The sequence below is a fragment of the Chenopodium quinoa genome, unplaced genomic scaffold (assembly GCF_001683475.1).
Source record: "Chenopodium quinoa cultivar QQ74 unplaced genomic scaffold, ASM168347v1, whole genome shotgun sequence".
Lineage (NCBI taxonomy): Eukaryota > Viridiplantae > Streptophyta > Magnoliopsida > Caryophyllales > Amaranthaceae > Chenopodium > Chenopodium quinoa.
In genome coordinates this window covers 2872961-2892023 of record NW_018744662.1, presented here as the reverse complement: position 1 = coordinate 2892023, position 19063 = coordinate 2872961, and the positions used below count along the sequence as shown (strand labels likewise).

The window sequence follows — 19063 nt, the reverse complement described above, 5'->3', positions numbered from 1 at the left end:
ACGGTTTGGCTTGATAACGGGTCGGGTTAGTAACGGTTTGCACAAATTCGGTTTAGTTCAGTTTCGGTTTGGAAAAAATTGGGTCGGGTCAGTTTTTGATTTCCAAAAAACGGGTTTTAAACAGTTCAGTTCCTTTTCGGATCGGTTCGAAATAGTCGGATTTAACGGTTCGGGTCAGAAACTGACAGCTCTACACGTTGGTCATTCATTTTGAGTGTTGTACGAAATTATTCAGTGCGGTACGCCTCCTCTCTCCTCCTCCTTCCCTCCTTTGCTTCTCATTTTTCTTTTGTTATTAGTTCTCTTTGTCGAAAAAAGAAAAAAAAGAAATATATATATATATTATATTAATTCTTGTTCTTGATTTTTAACTACTATTATTAATATGTAGACATCTCGTGCAAGTGATACTTTGTGTGAATTTTGGCATAAGCAAAATTGTCTTTTTTTTTTTTTTTCCTTTAAAATCACATATAAGCTGTAGTTTATCACATCTATATTATATATCAGCTCAAGCTCTAAGTTAATCAAATTTTTGGTTTGTTCTTTTCAACTTAATCACTCCAACTTAATCACTCCGTATATTTGAACTCATTGAAACCCATTAATACTTATTTGAACTTATTGATATTTATTGATATGTACCTGAACTAATTTGTGTTTGTTTAAATCAAACCAATTAAACCAAATAAAAATGAATAAAACAACAAGCAAATAAAAATTAAACTAATGAAATGAATAAAAGAAATAAAAATTTATAATTAAATCTACAAAAACTTGAGAAATAACTATTTCAACATCTGTTGGAGAACTTAATTAATACTCCCTCCGTTTCAATATGATAGTCCCATATGGAATCTATCACTTAAAATAAGAAAAGAAGAATATTTGGAATCTAACATTAAAGTAAAAAACAATTCATAAATAGTTTTGCCTTATTTAAACTTTTTTGTTTTTTTTAGGAAACCGTCAAGTATAATTGCATAATTTAAGGGAATAATTTCTTTACTTAGACTCATGTCATCAATGCACAATCATTAATTTAACCAATCATAATTTCATATGTATAAAATAGGAAATGAAAACTAAGTTAAAAGTAGAATACATTCAATATGGGTAGATTTTTTTGAAACGCCCAAAATAGTATATGGGACTAACAAATTGAAACGGAGGGAGTACAACAAAATGACAGAATTCTGGCTAAAAACGTTAATTACAGGGTGTTGTTAAACGTCGTTCACAAATTACAAGGTGACGCTCGCATTTTTTTTATTGAATTTCCTAATTTGCCCCTCATATATAAATACTTGGAAAACCGAGTTACGAAACTCACAAGTCACTTCTCAACCCCGACAATCTCTCTCTCAAACTTTCTCTCTCTAAAAAAAAGGCAAGAATTTAAAAAAAAAATTCAGAAAAAAAAAAAAAATTCAGAGGAAAAAAAAATCAGAAATTTATTTTCAAAAAAAACCAAAAATTTGAAAATCAAACGAAGAACGTACGAAAACCAATCAAAGCAAGAATCCGGGTATGGCGGACGGGAGAGGCATTAGGCTTACGTACGGTGGTCGTGGGGGCGGCATTTCCGGCGGCGAGCAGGTTGGTATTACGTTCTTTGCTGCTGTAATTTAAAAGGAAAAAAAAAAATTCTGAAAAACCCAGACTTCCGCCTGAAATTTCCGGAAGTTCCCCAGACTTCAGGAAATTTCAGGCGGAAGTTCTGGGTTTTCCGTTTTTTTTTTTTTTTTCTTTTTTTTCCTTTTCTTTTGTTTGCTGAAGGTGTTTTCTTTTTTATGTTTTTTTTGTTGAATTTTTTTTTTCTTTTTTTGGGTGAAGCTGTTTTTTTTTGTATTTTGTCTTTGTTTGTTTTTTGTTTTTTTTGTTTTTATTTTTTTTCTTTTGTTTGGTGATGGTTTTTTTTTTTTTGTAATTTGTTTATGTTTGTTTATTCTTTTTTTTTCTTTTGTTTGATGAAGCTATTTATATTTTGTTTTTTTTTTTTCCTTTTGTTTGGTGATGGTTATTTTTTTTTTAATTTGTTTGTGTTTGTTTATTCTTTTTTTTTTTCTTTTGTTTGATGAAGCTATTTATATTTAGTTTTTTTTTTTTATTTTATTTTGTTTTATGTATTGTTGTTATTATTATGTTTATTTACTTTATTTTTCATTTATTGTTATTGTTATGCATTGTTGTGATGTTTATTTTTTTTTATTTGTTGTTATGTTTATTTATTTTTTGTTTTCATTTATTGTTATTGTTATGTAATGTTGTTATGTTTATGTAATTTGTTTTTTCATTTATTGTAATTGTTATGTATTGTTGCTATTATTTTGGAATTGGAATATTAACGATTCAAGGTTGATATCATAGTTGTGTGTGTAAGTATTAATGAAATTATATTTTCTACTTATTTAATGCAGATTGAGGGTTCGGGCGCTCGACATGCAAGATCAAGACGTTTGAATGCATCAGTGAGGAGGGAGTTAGGTGGTGCAGGACCTTCGGAGGCACCGTTTCACCGTGAGCAGCAGTACGGGTCTGCTCGTACTTGGTCGGGGGAGCATCAGTCAGACATGAGCGCCCCCATGTACTCGTCGGGTAGAGTTCCTGTATCTGACGAAGAGGACGACGATGAGCGAGCTAGTCATGCTAGTCGAGATTCAGAGTACGACCCTCAGGATTACCGTGCTGTGTATAGGGGTGACCATGGGAGATATGGTAGTAGTAGTGAACCAGGTGAAGGTTCTACCAGCTCGTCTGAGTCGTGGATGGTTCGGGGGCCGATGCCAGGTGGGCCTGAGGATGGTACTGTCATTCCTAGTTTTGGGGGTCACGTGGCTGCATATCTATGGGGTGGGCAGGAGAGAAATGTTCTGCGGTGTTTGAGCAGGACACAGTTGTGTACTGAGTTGGGTAACTGGCGCGCTCGTCTTCCGCAGGAGCACCTGGAACTGATTGATGGCAGTGGTCTATCTCACTTACCCGGGATCATGTTCCGGCGATTTGACTGGCCCCTGATTTCTGCTTTTGTTGAGAGATGACAGCCAGACACGAACTCGTTTCACATGCCATTTGGAGAGATCACGATCATGGGCGGAAGTCCAAAAAAAAAAAAAAAATAAAAATAAAAACTACGACTTACAGATTCTTCCGACGACTGCTCCGGCGTATTAAAGTTGTCGTCGCTCATCGTGAATAGTGGGCCTCAACTACCACACTCGGGATTTTTTAAAAATTGGTCGGAATTACCGTACAATGGTGGTCTCGGGTTTTTTGGTGGGTCGGGATTTTTTAAAGATAAGTGGGGGGTCGGGAATAATATTAAACTTTTTACTAGCTAAAGTGAGTCATGGTGGAGCCTTATATGGAATTAAAACAATCAAGGGCAAAATAGTCAATACACATAAAAATGGGAGCGTCATCCTGTAATTTGCGAACGACAAACAAGATGCTTCAAATATGAACTTTTTTTTTTTGGTGATAATCCACAAAATTAGAGGAGAGAGAAACCATCTACTTTTAAAATAAAAAAAGGGTCATTCATTTTGAGTGTTGTACGAAATTGATCAGTAGTCAGTACGGTGTACCTCCTCTCTCCTCCCTCCTCTACTTGTTCATTTTTCTTTCATTTTTTGCAGTCACCCTCATTCAATCCTCCCACAAATTCTCAAAAAAAAAAAAAAAAAAAAAAAAAAAAAAATGGCTGATTTTCAACCTGATCGTACAAGGCAGCAACTCGTCCAGCCTCAATCTCTCACCCATCTTCCCACTGAAATACTCGAGAATATCGTTCGCAGATTACACTTCCAGATTCTGCGTCTTTGTCACGTCTTCATCCCACATTGTGTCTTGTTTACCGTCGTGTCATCGTGCTACAGGTAGCTCAAGCTCGTACTTTGGAGGATTTTGTAACTCTAGTTGACAGAGTTTTAGCCGCTGATGTTGGGTTCTTCGGAGGTTATCTATTAGATTACAAGCAACGTACAATAACCAAGGCACCGCCGATGAAATCAATGCTGCAGTCACGAGGTGAATCTCTTGCCTAATCATTGGCCTTCGCTTGTCCTCGGTTTTCTGCTGTTCGGAGTCTTTCCATCACGGTGGAGACCAACTTACGTGCGGTGACTGCATTTATACAGTGTTTTCCATTGCTTCGTCATCTCAACGTCACTTGGAATGCTGTATGTACATTCAGCTGAAAAAAATGCTGCTAATTACTTTCTCCGTTTCTAATTAGTTGACACGTTCAATTTAGACACACATATTAAGGAGAGGAGAGAGGGTGAGAGAGAATGATAAAGTAAGTGGAGTACACTTCAAAAAAAGGTATAAAATTTACCTAAAAAGGAAATATGTCAACTCAAAAAAAACTTCCTAAAAAAGAATACGTGTCAACTAATAAAAAACAGAGGTAAGTATAATATACCGTATATTGCAGGTAATATTTGCTGAACTTAGAAATATATAAAGAAGAGTAATTGGTCTTGTATGGACCCGGTCTACCATAAATTATTGTAGACCCAAAATTTGACACTTTCAAATAATATAATCACATTCTGGATAATATAATCACTTTTTTAGACGATATAATTATCTTTTTGTGACTCATATTTTGAATTATATAATCTCATATTAAACCATTTACTGAGATTATATAATTATCCTTAGGATGATAAAATTAAAAAAAAATCTTTTGAATGATGTAATTTACTATTTGATACTTTTTATAATGATAAATTTACTTTTTGAGTGATACATTTACATAACAGTTTCAGGATAATATTATCACTTTTGTAGTAATATGATCACATTTCGTATGATATAATCACATTCGTATGGTATACTAAAAGGTTGGGTCTACAATAAGTTATTGTAGACCGGGTCTATTCTAGTCTTTATGAAAGATGAGAGGGGAAGTAAGTAAGATAAGGCAGTTATACTGCTCTTTCATTACTCTTAATAACAATTACAAGGTAATATATTTATGAAAAATTTGTCCAAAATCACCTATTGAAACTTTGAAATTGAACACAAGCAAATAGTACCACATATATATATATATATATATATATATATATATATATATATATATATATATATATATATATATATATGTAACAACCACCTTTTAAAAACTTATAAAAAGGGAGAACGAGAGGAGAGAGAACAGAGAGAAACAGAGGAAAGGAGAACGAGAGGAGAGAGAAGAAGATAAGAGGGAGAAGCAGAGAGGAGAGCGAGAGGAGAGAGAAGCAGAGGAATGGAGAAGAGAGAGAGTGGAGAGGAGAAGAGAAAAGAGGCGCTTCTTGAAGTTTGTTTAGGGTTTTGTAGCGGAAATGGTTTTTTTAAAAAAAAATAAATTATGTTCCGACGGAATATTCCGTCGGAAACTTACGACGGACTATAAATCCGTCGGAAAAGGTAATTTCCGATGGAAAATTCCGTCGGAACATACAAATTACGACGGACTTTTATTCCGTCGGAAATTTCCGACGAAAAAAAAATCCGTCGTAAATTTCCCTTTTTCCGACGGAATATTGGGTCCGTCGGAAGCAGTCCGTCGGAATTAAGCTATTTTCTAGTAGTGTTTATTTTTGGTTAAAAGTCTTTCATTTAGTCATTAGTTAACACATCACCAAGATTACAAGAGTTCTCAAAGGGTAGAACTTTGACAAAATAATTTTTACAAGTTAACCTAGGCATTAGCAGTTTCATATACAAAAGCTATGGGAGAATGTTGCTGCTATCAGAAAAACAGAAATTTCCTAGGCCAGACAGAAGCTCTTCCCTACTTTCCTTCGGGACAATCCTACAAAAGTCAGATGAAATAGCCAGCTTCTGTCTTGCTCCTCTTGCCACAACAAACTTGGGCCGCCCGCTTCCCTTGCCTTAAAGATAGCCTCTAGTTGCTTGAGGAGTTCCTTGCATTCATTATATATATTAGTAAGTTCATCCCAGACCTTATCCTACAGAGTAATCCCTTGGACCACCCTCTCACAATCAGACAGCAGCAGTCCCTCAACAAATCCATTAGACACAGCCCACTTTAGTGAAAACAAGACAGCAAATGCTTTCCCCCACAAGCAGAAGTGCAAGGGACATGCATAGCCATGCCTTCACACCAAACCCCTTGAGAATCCCTATAAACACATCCTATGCCAGCTGACAGGGTAGATGAGGAGAAGGAGGCATCAGTTTTGATTAGCACTTGGGGAGGTACAAGGGAGTTAAAAGTTGGCAGAGAGAACTTAGGGACCAAAGGCTGGGTTTGAGAGAGAATTGAGTTTTCTTTAATCATCCAGGTGGTAGATTTCCACCAGGACTCAATGCCAATATTATCTTTCTCAAACACCCACCTATTTCATCTAATCCATATTCTCCAACACATGACAACAAAGACCATATTCCAAGGCTTCCCCATAGAGTTGTCAGATGAGCAGCTACCCAGGTTATCACACATCCATGAAGAGACAGAGTCAGCTAAAGGAGGCAGAAGAGGTTGGAGGTTCCAAATTTCATCTGCCCTAGGCAGTCCCTAAGAACATGTAGGATGGATTCATCCACCCCTGGGAAAAAGAAGAATGAGGCTGAGGGAATAATGTTTCTAGCAGCAAGGTGTGAGGAGGTAAGAAGTCTTTCCCACATAGTTAGCCAAAGAAACATCTTAACCTTGGGGGTAGAGTACAGTTAAGGTCCCAAATAGTACCCCATTTTTCATCCTCTTGAGAGGTTGGGTGTTAAAAGATCCATAGAGAGTTATAGGCAGATTTTGAATCAAAATATCTCCCATGGACAAAGGAGCTCACAGGGAAATCAAGCCCTTTGTTGGGGAAGTAAGTAGCATTGATCTGTTCGGTGATATGAGGAGGGAGAGAAAAGGAGAGATTCTGAAGAGACCAGGAGGCACCATCTCTAGCAAGAAGAAGGTTCATATCCGATTCATGTTGAGGGAGAGGGCCCTGGATCAAATCTCTTAATGGACCAGGACCAAGCCAGCGTCCTGCCAAAATTTGATCCTATACTAGTTCCATCTCCTATGGCCCATTTGGAATGGGTTTGGAAGTGGTTCCAAGCTTTGCCAATAAAGTGGGGCGGCCGAGTATCACATTGTAGCCAGTGAGCTCTTTAACCACTAGGAAGCGGACGACCATGTCTCTTCCTTCCCCTTTCGGCCCGAGCCGGACGGGCAGGTCTATCTGTCCGGTTGGGTGTATAACATTTCCTCCGAACCCAACCAACGGGTGGGAGATATCTTTGTTATGGGAATTTCAAAATTTTCAAATAGGCCAAGCTGATAATGTCGGACGAACTGCCTGTATTTATCAGTACCCATTTGACCTTCAAATTGGCTAGCTATCTTCAAAATAAAGACCATGGGGTCATTGTGGAGGGCCTTGACCTCGCCTCGGTCTGCTTCACTGACCATTACTTCTAGGAAAGGTTCAACCTTAACCCTCTCAGCATGCATTACTTTTGCAAAATTCCATGCGTCTTGCTTAATTCCATTCATGGTAGGGCCGTCTACAGCAAAGTCGCCTGATATGACGGCCGCAAAACCAGAATCTGTGCTATTTCCATCCTCTTTTTCCTTGTCGTTTTGCCTTTTCTTCTCGGACTTGTTGTCTGTCCGATTATAGGTGAACTTTGACTTCACGATGTACGAATTGAGCATGCTATTCTCGGCCAGTTTGTCTAGCAACCTCTTCAAATTGTTGCATTCATTCGTATCATGCCCCACATCCTTGTGGTAGTGATAATAATTGTTCTTGTTTCTGTACTGGGCCGAGCCTCTCAACGACGTGGGCTTCTCAAATTCGAACTTATCTTTGATCTACATCAAAATTGAATAATAATCCTTGTTGAACTCGTACTGGGGTTCGTACGTCTTATGCTTCTTTGACTTGATATCTTGGCAGTTGGATACCCAAACTTCTAATCTCTTATTCTTTCCCTCTTTCTTTTTCCCGGCCGAATCTTGCTGAGATGATTGCTTGTCAACCCCTTGGACGGTACTTTAGCTTTTGTGAGTGAACAGAAATTAAATTTGCTTCCTCAATATAGGCCTCGGCTTCCCGCAGAACGCCTGCGTATGTCCGAACCTTTTTTCCGGACCAAGTCAAATTTGAAACCATTATACCTTAATCCTCGGAGAAATTCCAAATAGGCCATTTCATCCGGCAGATTATGAATTTGGGCCTTTTCTTGGTTAAATCTCTGGACGTACGAACGCAACCCTTCATTCTTCCCTTGGACGATCGTAGCCAAGTTAAGACTGGTCTTCCTTGGGGGAATATTATAAGAAAAGTTTCCGAAGAACAACATACTTATAGAGTAGTAAAGCAGTTGATGCACCCGGTCGACAGGCTATTAAAACAGTCCTGCACCACACCCTTTGTAACACCCCAATAATTCTCTCTTAAAAACCTGTGAATAACCTGAACAATTCCAAGAGTATTACTGGCGTGCTACCACCACGTGTTCAAACGTTAAGGATTTAAAAAAAAAAAAAATAGCAGCGGAAAAACTAAATCAAGTATATATAAGTTTCAAAACCAATAACCAAAACCAACTTAAATCTTACAACTTGGAACCCTTACGACCCTTATTCAAAACTTAAACTAATAGAAATAGTCTGAAAGTAAAGTTGAGTTTAAATAACTTTAAAAGTAAATAGCAATAAAAATAAGAAAAGCAACCAACACTCCACTCAAGATCCCACCATCTAGAAACAGATGCTGCATGTGTAAGAACCTGTGGTTTAATCTGCTCCCCAATATTACAAGTGTAAAGATTGGATCATTACAAGGTCATTGAAAGGCGAAGGCCATGACCAAAGAAAGACAAACAAAAGCACGCAATCAGCAAAGCTGAGTACATACAAGTTGCGAAATAAAATAAGAAATCCCTAACATGCTACTAATAATCAAACATCATGCATCATTAAATTATAGACTCAACACACGACTCATCTATGAATTTTATTAAGACTTCACTAGTTGGTAGTAGCTAACTCATTTATTTATTCATTGGATTAAGCAATAGACAAGGTTGTCCAACTCATGCTCCATTTGGAACATCAATAAAAGAAAAACCCCATGTCTCCTTTCCGAAACATCAATAAACATCCAACGACCACGGGCGCGACTCTGCACTACGTGAAAAAACGAAATTGGCACCGGTTCAAAACCCCTCAATGCCACCGGTTTTGAACCGATGAAATGTGGGGGGTGCCAATTAGTGCATGAAAAAGCCACCGGTTCAAACCGGTGGCTAAACTTGTTAATGCCCAAAAAAATATGATATCCTCCTTTTGGCACCGGTTAACCGGTGCCAATGTCCAAAAAAAATAATTTTTTTTTTGGTCTTTTTCTCTTAAAAATTAGCAGAAAAATCATACAACACCAAATATAATCGAAATTCATAATCAATAATTAATTACACACCAAATGCTAAAGTATAATTGAAATTCATATATGATCACCAAAATGTTATATATAAACATTTCTGCCAACAATAATAATATCTCCAATAATAATACATTAATATATAATAAAATTGAAATTCATAATCTGTAATTTTACACTTGCCAAAAGAAAAAAAAAAAAATAACAAATGGATTAACGAATATTGTTTAGCAATTGCTGAATAGTATAAGCAATATCGGCCTTCAATTTTGCTCCTCCGACCCCGAATTTGACGAAGATACTCACGAACTAGAAAAAAAGCCAGAAACTCAGAATTATAAAAAAAAAAATGAAAAAAAAAAACAAAATCCTCGAAAAAAAAATAAAAAAAAACCCGACAAAACTCAAAATTTTAAAAAAAATTCGAAAAACACACATGCATGTACGAATTAAACCCAGAAAAACTGATTAATTAAACCCAAAATTAAAACGCATAAAAAATGAAAAAAATCGAATTAAATACAAAACCGATTAAATTCGGATAATTATACCCCGATAAATCGAGAAAAATTCGAATTAAAATCCAATAATCGATTAAGTTAACCCAGAAAAATCGATTTAAATCCAAAATCAAACCCAAAATTAAATCCAACAAAATCGATTAAAATTGAATTAAACCCATAAATTAAACCCTAACCTTAAATAATTATACCCAGAAATTGTTGTTGATGTCGGTGGGCTTCGCGGCGGTGGTCAAACTTTGTGGTGGTGGTGGCGGTTTTGCGGCAGTGATGATGTGGTAGTGGTGGGCTTTGAGGCGGTGGTCGAATTTGTGGTTGTGAAGATCTAAGCCAGAGAGAGAAGATCGAAGAAGGGAGAGGAGATGAAAGGAGATCGAGGAAAAGAAAGAGAGAGGAGATCGAAGAAGGAAGAGGAGATGAGAGGAGAGAGGAGGGAGAGGAGAGAGAGGGAGATCAGATTAGAGGAAATGAAATGGAGGCGGAGAGAGAGAAGCTAAGTTAGGGTTTTATGTACAAAAGTTAGGGTTTTATTATGTTCTAGAAGCAGAGATGAAAGAAGACCGTTTTTTTTAACCTTTTGGCACCGGTTCGTTTTGAACCGGTGCCAATACTCTACTCTTAACACCCCGCCCATTTTCAACCTTTTTTTTACCACCGGTTCTATCTCGGTGCCAATTACCATTTTTCTACTAGTGTCGTGACCGTAGTTAGTATGAGATCTCACCTAACTCCTAGTTTTAAAAAAAATATTTGAAATAGGAGACTAGTAGATCAGACGGCCTCGAGAAAAGTGCACGGCTAATACCCCGTGTACCCAAACCCCTGATTGACAATACTCCAGTTGTGCACCAATCCAGAGTTGGTGATGACTCATATGCAAACAATACAATCAATCCAATATCAATTCAATCAAGTAAACCAAGTTTCCAATTCAGTTCTTGATTTATTAGTGACAAGCAATATTTATTATTAATTACTTTATCTACCTTGGTGTATAAACACCTTGAGTGCATAAAGCACCCCAAGACCTTAACCTCATCTTATAAAACTTTAATTCTTCCTTTACTCATTCCATCTCAACAATCATGATGAAAGAGTAATAAAATAATTCATTCCACATATTCATGTACCTTTGCCTCTAAGCTCATCTTGCAAACTAACGTATAAATAATACTTACAAGTTAAATTAATACACAATCCTCATACATGAATCAAAACCAACTGTCACATCAAACATTAATCACAATTACTACCATACAATTTCAACCAATCCACAAGTTCCTAACATGATTCTAAGTTTCCAAGTCCTTAAACATGCTCCTAAAGTCAAGTTTTTCATATCCTTGTACGTACCCTGAATAAACGAATTGGTTGGCCACTTTAGGAACTAGAAGTCACCTTCTACGAAGTCCTCTCCTAAACCAAATAACAAGAACTAAATCAACACCCAAGAAAATAAATTTACAGCAATACCAAACTACTTTAAAACCTCTTAAACCATCAAAATAATGTCTTTAAATTATCCCCAATAGTCAAAGTTAATAATTTAATAGTTCAACTATAAGTTTATATGTTAAAATCATGAAAATATGGTTTATAACATAAAATTCCAGCAACTTTAAAATAAGAAAATAATCCAAAAATTTAGTTTAAGTATATATATAACAACATCATAAACATAATTACTTGAAATAATCGTTATATAGTAAGTTAGTATGTTTAAAACCCAAAAATACATCAATTCAATGTAATTAGAGGCTTCAAAATAATAACTTCAAAATCTGAAAATTTATTCTTGATATTAGACTTTAAAGTTCAAAGCTTTTTAATCATAAAATACCCACAAACATTGTTCTATGAGATTATAAACATAAAAATATGAAATTAATACAATTTAAACCAAAATTAAAACTTTAATAAATATGAAATTTTATGCCATAAATTAGACATAGTATAAGTTATAAATTTGTAGTCTTTTACACTTTATAAGCATAATCAAATCATAATAATAACAACTTAAGAACAAAAACATAATAAAGGTTAAAACTTGAATTAAATTAACAAAGTAGGAAGAAGAAGAAGGAAGGAGAAAGGCGAACTAGTCGCTGATGCTGGGCGGGTGGTGTTGCGGCGTGGTCGGTGGCGACCGGCGAGCATCAGGGTGGCCGGCGTGGCTGAGCAGCGGCAGCAGGTACAACAGATTTTTTTTTTTCTCTAGTTCGTGAAATAGGAGAAGAAATTAAAGTGAGGGAGAAAGCAATTGAATCTTACGTGAGTGAGAAGGGGAAATTTGAGGGTTTTGTTTTTGGGGTTTTTATGTGGGCTTGGTCTCCAAATTTAAGTAGGAGTAGAATTTGTAGATTGGGCTTAGATGAGAGTTTAAACTCTTTTTATTTACATTCGGGCTACTAATACCAATGATACAATATGTTGGTGTATAGAAAAAGAATTTCAATTAGATTAGTACTTATTAATTTAACATAGTTTAAATAAATTTTGCATAAAATAATTTATTTAATGAAAACAAAGTAAAATATTTATTTAAATAATAGAGAAATATATAATAATTTATTCTAAAATTATGGGGGATTACACCCTTGAGGGTGGCCAGGAAGCACCTGCACCAGGTGGCATCATCCACACATTGCAAATACAACAGATTTTGGTACGAGGTGACGTGCTCTTCTGGGTTACCCGTACCATCATAGGCACCCACGAGTACGCTCTTCACCTTCGCAGGCTGAGGAGAGCTAAGAATCTCTTGAGAAAACTGAGGCGGCTTGTCACCAAGGTTTAACAAGCGCATTTGCCAATCAATGGGTTGAGGTTGTGCGGCCGGTACAGCCAGGTAAGCTACCTGTTCGAACGGCTGGCCATATTGCCCGTACTGTTCGAAGACAAGAGGGTTAGGCGGCAGAAAAGCATTAAAATTCTAGGGGGTCTGATATTAAATTGGTTGAACAGGAACTGGAGTTTGAGTATGGTGAGCTTGACCCTTGCTGGTCCTGGCCGAGCTGGTATGTTTGGAGGAGGTGTGGTTTGAGAAATCATCCGACATAGTTGGTGTAGAGGCTGTGTCCGAATAGGCTATTCGTTCATGCTGCTCTCTTGCATCCATACTTTTTTAATTCTTTTGTGATCATTTTTCATGTCTCTTAGCACAAATTATATTTTATTTCTACCCAAAATGTAAGAGAAAGGACCAACTATCATTTTTTCCCCCAATATATTGAATCAATGTTTTAAAGGTGTATCATGGAATTGAAAGTATACTTACCATCAATAAATCACAAAAATTAAAATATATATAAAGAGTTAGATTCAATCAATATAGGTTATCGAGAGAGTGGGGGATATCTCAAGTGGTTAGAGCTTCCCTTCCGATTTTAGGAGATCATGAGATCAATTCTCACCTCCGCCCTGCTGGCTCTCTTAAAAAGAAAAAATGATAATTCAATCCATTCATTCGTTCAAATACAAATTTGGTTTAAAAAACAAACTATCATTATTTTTAACAAAAATTTTCATTAAACATCCATAACATATAAAGTTAAAAAATCATATGCAATCAATGATATCATTGGTACGTGTATCAAATGTTTGATTATAAAGAAACCAAATAACAAAATATTAAGATACTCTATTCATTTGACCTTAAGTAATCAACATATGACACTATATATGAATGAATTTATGAATCATATAATACATATTTAATTAATTTGGCTATATCAACTTGAAGGAGTGGGAGTTTGAAGGTGACAAAGGATTATCTTTGTGACTAAGGTAAAATAAAAAGGTTTTGTTTTGTTTTTTTTTTTTTTTTTTTTTTTTTTTTTTTTTTTTTTTTTGGGGATCCAGTCCATTTAGCTACTGTTTGTATTAAAATACTAAGAAACAATATGGTTGTTCAACGTGCTTCCGTAACCTGCTCCTAGTGAAAAAAAAATAAAAAAATGAAGAGTTACTTTCACCGATAGGTTAAGAGGAGAGATAAGATTTACACCAAAATTATAAAAGTGGTGTTTGGTTCATGAAGTCTTGTATTTGAATGAAAATGCATATAGCCAGTGACGAAAGACGAGTCTATACCCAACTAAACTTGTATACTACCTCCGATTCTTATTACTTACAATTTTGGGAGGCATTGCGGACTTTAAAGAAGAGATATAACATAAAATCAGTAAAAATAATTTCATTTTAGCAAAAATAATTTCATTTCAGTAAAAATAATTTAAGTTGAGCAAAAATAATTTCAGTTCAGTAAAAATAATTGCAGTTATGCAAAAATAAGGTGAGGTGAACGGAGCCTTAATATTTAAGTGAGGACCATGAGAGAGAAATGATAAGTAATTTAAGTTGGGTTTAAAAATATAGTATAAAGTTACCAAATATGAAAGTGATGCATTAAAAAAATACATAAAAGGAAAGTGATTTTAAATAAATGGAGGGAGCAGTAAAAACATATTTTATCATAAAATATGTTGTTATATAATAGGTATTAATATAAAAAAAATTCATAATACAAAGTATAAAACAAGCTAAGTTTCTCATAAAAAGAGTTTCATAATATAACAATTTTTTTAAAATAATTTTATTTATTTATTTACAATACATAAAACTAAGGTCAAACTAATGGATTGACATGTATGTAAAGTTTGACTGTATCAATTATTTAGTGACAGAAAAAGTATTATAATTTATTTATTAAGCTTTATATCCATCGTACATCCATATTTAATTCTTGAACCCGCCACTGACCCATCTGCAGCTCAAAGCTGTTCAACCCAATCCAAACCCGAACCGTCAACACAAATTGATAGTACTAGCCAATAACCATAATACAATAATCATCTTAGTCGATTACTCCTTCCATTCAAGGCCGGTTCAAATAAAATTGAAGTCCCTTTCAATTGAGTCGTTATCATCCGTGGGAATCAAAGTGTGACTTCTCACCTTCTACGACTGACTTTTGCCACCATGAAAACAGCTTCAATTCATCCTTCTCTATATATCTCTCTTCAGTTTCATTGACCAGATGATTTTATTTGGTGTCATTTATAAATAAAAAATTAGAAAGAAAAAGACAGAACAATTGAACAACTTATAAGTTTTTTTTTTTTTTTTTTTATTTAATCAACTTTTAGAAGCCTCATTAAATATTCATTGGTTGCTGAGATTTGAGAATTTCTTTTACAAATCATAACAACAAGTCTATTAATTAGTTGATAACTACACGCATGCATTACTACTTCTACATAAATAAAATGTAAGTTCTTTTTTTTGTCAAATTGATAAAAATACAAATTTGGGGGTAAAATAGAGAAACAGTTTGTTAACGAACTGAGAGAGGGAGGGAAGTTGGTAAATCCACATTACATGGGGCCCACGCAGTTACGCCCTTCTCTACTATCTCTAGTTACTTATAACAGGATCTTGTTAGGTTTGTCTTAGGGTCTGTTTACATTTATTGAACTGAGCTGAATTGAACTGAACTGATTGGAGTTGAACTGAACTAAACTGAGCTGAAATGAATATTTTATGAGAGAGGGAAATTAGGAGCTGAACTAAACTGAACTGAACTGATTGGAGCTGAACTGATTGGAACTGAACTGAAGTGAAATTAAGTAAATGTAAACAAACCCTTAATCTATTTTTATATAGCTTAGGTTGGAATTATTTATAGACATTAAATCAAGTGTGTTTCAAATACCTGTATTAAGCAACATAGGATTTAAGTTATAATTTATACACTTCATACTGTAAGACCTTTAAATCGTCCAAATAGCCTATAAAGCGTACAACTCTAAATTACTTCCTATGTTTGAGTTTTTAACATTTTTATTTTTCATGCTCAATCGAGTGCCAATACATAATTTATACGCAGTGCAATTAGTAACTTTTAAATATCAACAAGTAAAAAATATAAAATGTTATTATTAAAAAAATTCAATAAGACGAATATAATAAGATCTCATATAATTATATATATATTTTTTAAATGTATATAAAACATCAAAAATAATGAATCATGTAAATAGTGCAACGAATAGAAGTGTTACAACTAAACATAAACGGAGAAAGTATATGCAAACTACACGTGATTATACTGAATAAGTATTCACATTTCTAGTATTCCCAGATAGATGATCAAGCCTTGTAGGATGGTAACTGATTAGGGGATTTTGCTCCCACCAATCGGAATGCGCCACGTGGGCCAATCAGGTCCTGCCAAGTGTTCCCCAGTTGGACCTCTCAGGGCTTGCCACGTGGCACACGCTTATTCGTCCACCCTGGACTTATTATGTCATGACACATGGCATACTCCATGCCTAATGGAGAAACCGGCCACCTAGGCCCAACTTCCGAGGGAAGCCCAATCAGCCCAAGGTTAACCTAAACCTAGATTGGCACGTTTCCCGAGGGTATAAATACCTCTCTTAATCCTCATTAAGAAAAAAAGAACTCAGATTACATACATTAAACACTCTCACCTAGAGAGACCCAATCACTTTGATTTCCGCATTAATTACTCCTTAATCAAGTACTAACTTGACCGTCGGAGGCGGATCTCCCATCATCCGGAGCATCCGTTTGTTTTGCAGGTACAGGCGTCCGGTTCCAGTCTCGGAATTGTAACTCTCCCGCAGGACATCAGAAAACCCCGAAACATTTTGGCGCCGTCTGTGGGGAGAGTACTTCTGAGATGGCATCCACGTTTGTACCGACTCCTAAAGAGAGGCGTCCCCTAGACGACCCTCAAGTTCAGTCGGACCACGATACTGAGAATGAATTTGAAGTTGAAGCTCACACAGCTTCAGACGGGACCCTAAGGGCTCGACGTACCCGTCATACCGAAAGGAGGGAACGGGAACATCTTCAAACCGGAAGCGAGCCAACAGGCGCACCGTCTGTTCAGCAGCAGCCGACTGATGGGTCTGCTCCCATCACAAGGAACGAACTCATGACCTTCATGAGGGACTTCAAGGGAGAAATTCAAGAGTTGATCAATAAGAAGCCGCCTGCTCTGGACAAGGAGCAGTCGGCTAGGAAACCCTCCACTTCACGGAAGAGGAAGCCAGTTCAAGGGCGAAAGGCGACCCCTCATCCTAAATCTAGGAAGTGGGAGCCACCTGCCCTTGATCTCACAAAATACCATTTTCCTACTCCAGGAAATAGGAAACCTGTTCGTCATATTCAGGCGGATGGGTCGAGGAAAACATACACAGACGCTCGGCTACTGCTAGAGCAGAAGAAGAGTGACCGATTGTCAGAGTCGGCCTCTACTTCAAACTTCCAAGACAGTCTGCGAAATACCTCGATGAGGCATACTCAGTCGTATCATGAGAGTCAGTCAGGCGGCACCTCCCGTCAGTCCGGCTTTCATAGCGACCAGGCGGTACCAAACTTACCGTTTGTACCGCAACAACAATATTTTTTACAGCCATCTCCGTTTGGTGGACATGTAGCAAAAAATGTCCAACCGATGGACTGGCAGCTACGGTTGCTTAGACTTGGTGAACAGCCGTCGGCTTTCTCCAGGGAAATTACTGAAGCCGCTCAGCCGGCCAAAGTGAAAAATGTATTAGTAGGCGCCTATGACGGCACTACTAACCCAGAAGACCATCTGATGGCATTCACCAACCTGATGTACCTTCAAGGGTTGGATGATCCCACTTGGTGCAAGTGTTTCCCAGCGACTCTCAAAGGAATCGCACAACAATGGTTCGGCAACCTGCCGACTGGTTGTGTAAATAACTTCAAGACGCTTGCTTACTTATTCACCTCCAACTTCGCCATGAACATCCCTGCGAAGAAGAAGACCCTTGATTTAGGAACAATTCAGCAGGGCGAGAAGGAGGGGCTTCGTTCTTACATCAGGCGGTTTAACCTGATGAGAATACAGATTCAAGTGTTACCGGATGAAGTAGCCTATACTGACTTTTTCAGAGGCCTCAAAGACGGATCGACATTCAAATTTGATTTGGTCCGAAAGAGGGTGGCGACTCTTCAAGAGGCCTTGATTGAAGCAGAAGCCTATATACAGGCGACTGATCTTTGCAGTACAAAACAGTCGGACGAGAAAAGGTCCGACAAAAGAGAAGGACGACAGAAGCAGTCGTCAAACAAAGACGAGAAGAGAAAAGAGGTCTGGGCGACTGATTCCTCTAAACAGTCGTCCCAGAAGAAGAAAAAAGAATTCAAACCATACTCCCCAAAGTATGTGTTTAACAAGGATAGCCAATATATCCTAAAAGAAATCAAGGGACGGATCTCAATTGAGAAGCCGGTCCCCATGAAGGGTTCTGCAAACAATTGGAACCAAGAAAAATTCTGTGATTATCATGAAGATGTTGGTCATCACACCAATGATTGCATCAGTCTCATGCGGTATCTGGACCGCCTGGCTGAGCAAGGTGATCTGGACCCTTATGTCAAGAAGTCTACGGGGAACACTTCCTCGAAAAAGCAGTCGACCAAAAAGAAACAACAGGCCGACAGCTCCGATACAGATGATGCAGTCGTCTACACCATTGCAGGCGGCTTCTCAGGAGGCGGCCCCACTATTAGGGGCAGAAAAGACAATATCAGACGGTTAGATGTAAATTCCGTTCACCAAGAACGGCCCTCCAAATATTCATTTCCTGAGATCGTCATCACTGAAGAAGATCTAGGAGGGGTAAGAGGGCCGCATGACGACCCTATCGTTATTGAATGTAAAGTGGCCAACCAGAGAGTTGGCCGAATCCTCATAGATACCGGAAGCTCCTCAGATCTCATCAGTAGCAAATGTCTGTCGAAACTAAAATATCAGACTAATTGCATACATCCGGCATCCCACCCTTTAGTAGGGTTTGGAGGAGGAGTCGTCCACCCAGTGGGACGAGTGGATCTACCCATCCGCCTGGGCGAAAAAGGGGAAGGACGACACATGGTAGTCCGGTTCCTGGTGGTAGAAGAGCTCTCGGCCTACAACATGATTCTGGGACGACCAACTCTGAATAATTCCAAGGCTGTTATAATCCCATCTCTTATGTTGCTCAAGTTTGAGAGGGATGATGGAACAGTCGGGTCCCTAAGGGGAGATCAGAGGATGGCCCGAGAGTGCTATCTCTCGGATATCAAGCCCACTGTTAT

The 19063-nt window shown here is 37.2% G+C and overlaps 1 long non-coding RNA gene across 1 annotated transcript; it reads right to left on the bottom strand.

Moving 5' to 3' along the window:
- Positions 1 to 9350: 9350 nt before the first annotated feature.
- Positions 9351 to 11525, bottom strand: LOC110701851. The gene is made up of 2 exons (XR_002507402.1): positions 11279 to 11525; positions 9351 to 9713 (listed from the first exon to the last, which is right to left on the bottom strand). It is a non-coding gene; the product is annotated as an uncharacterized LOC110701851 (long non-coding RNA).
- Positions 11526 to 19063: the final 7538 nt, after the last annotated feature.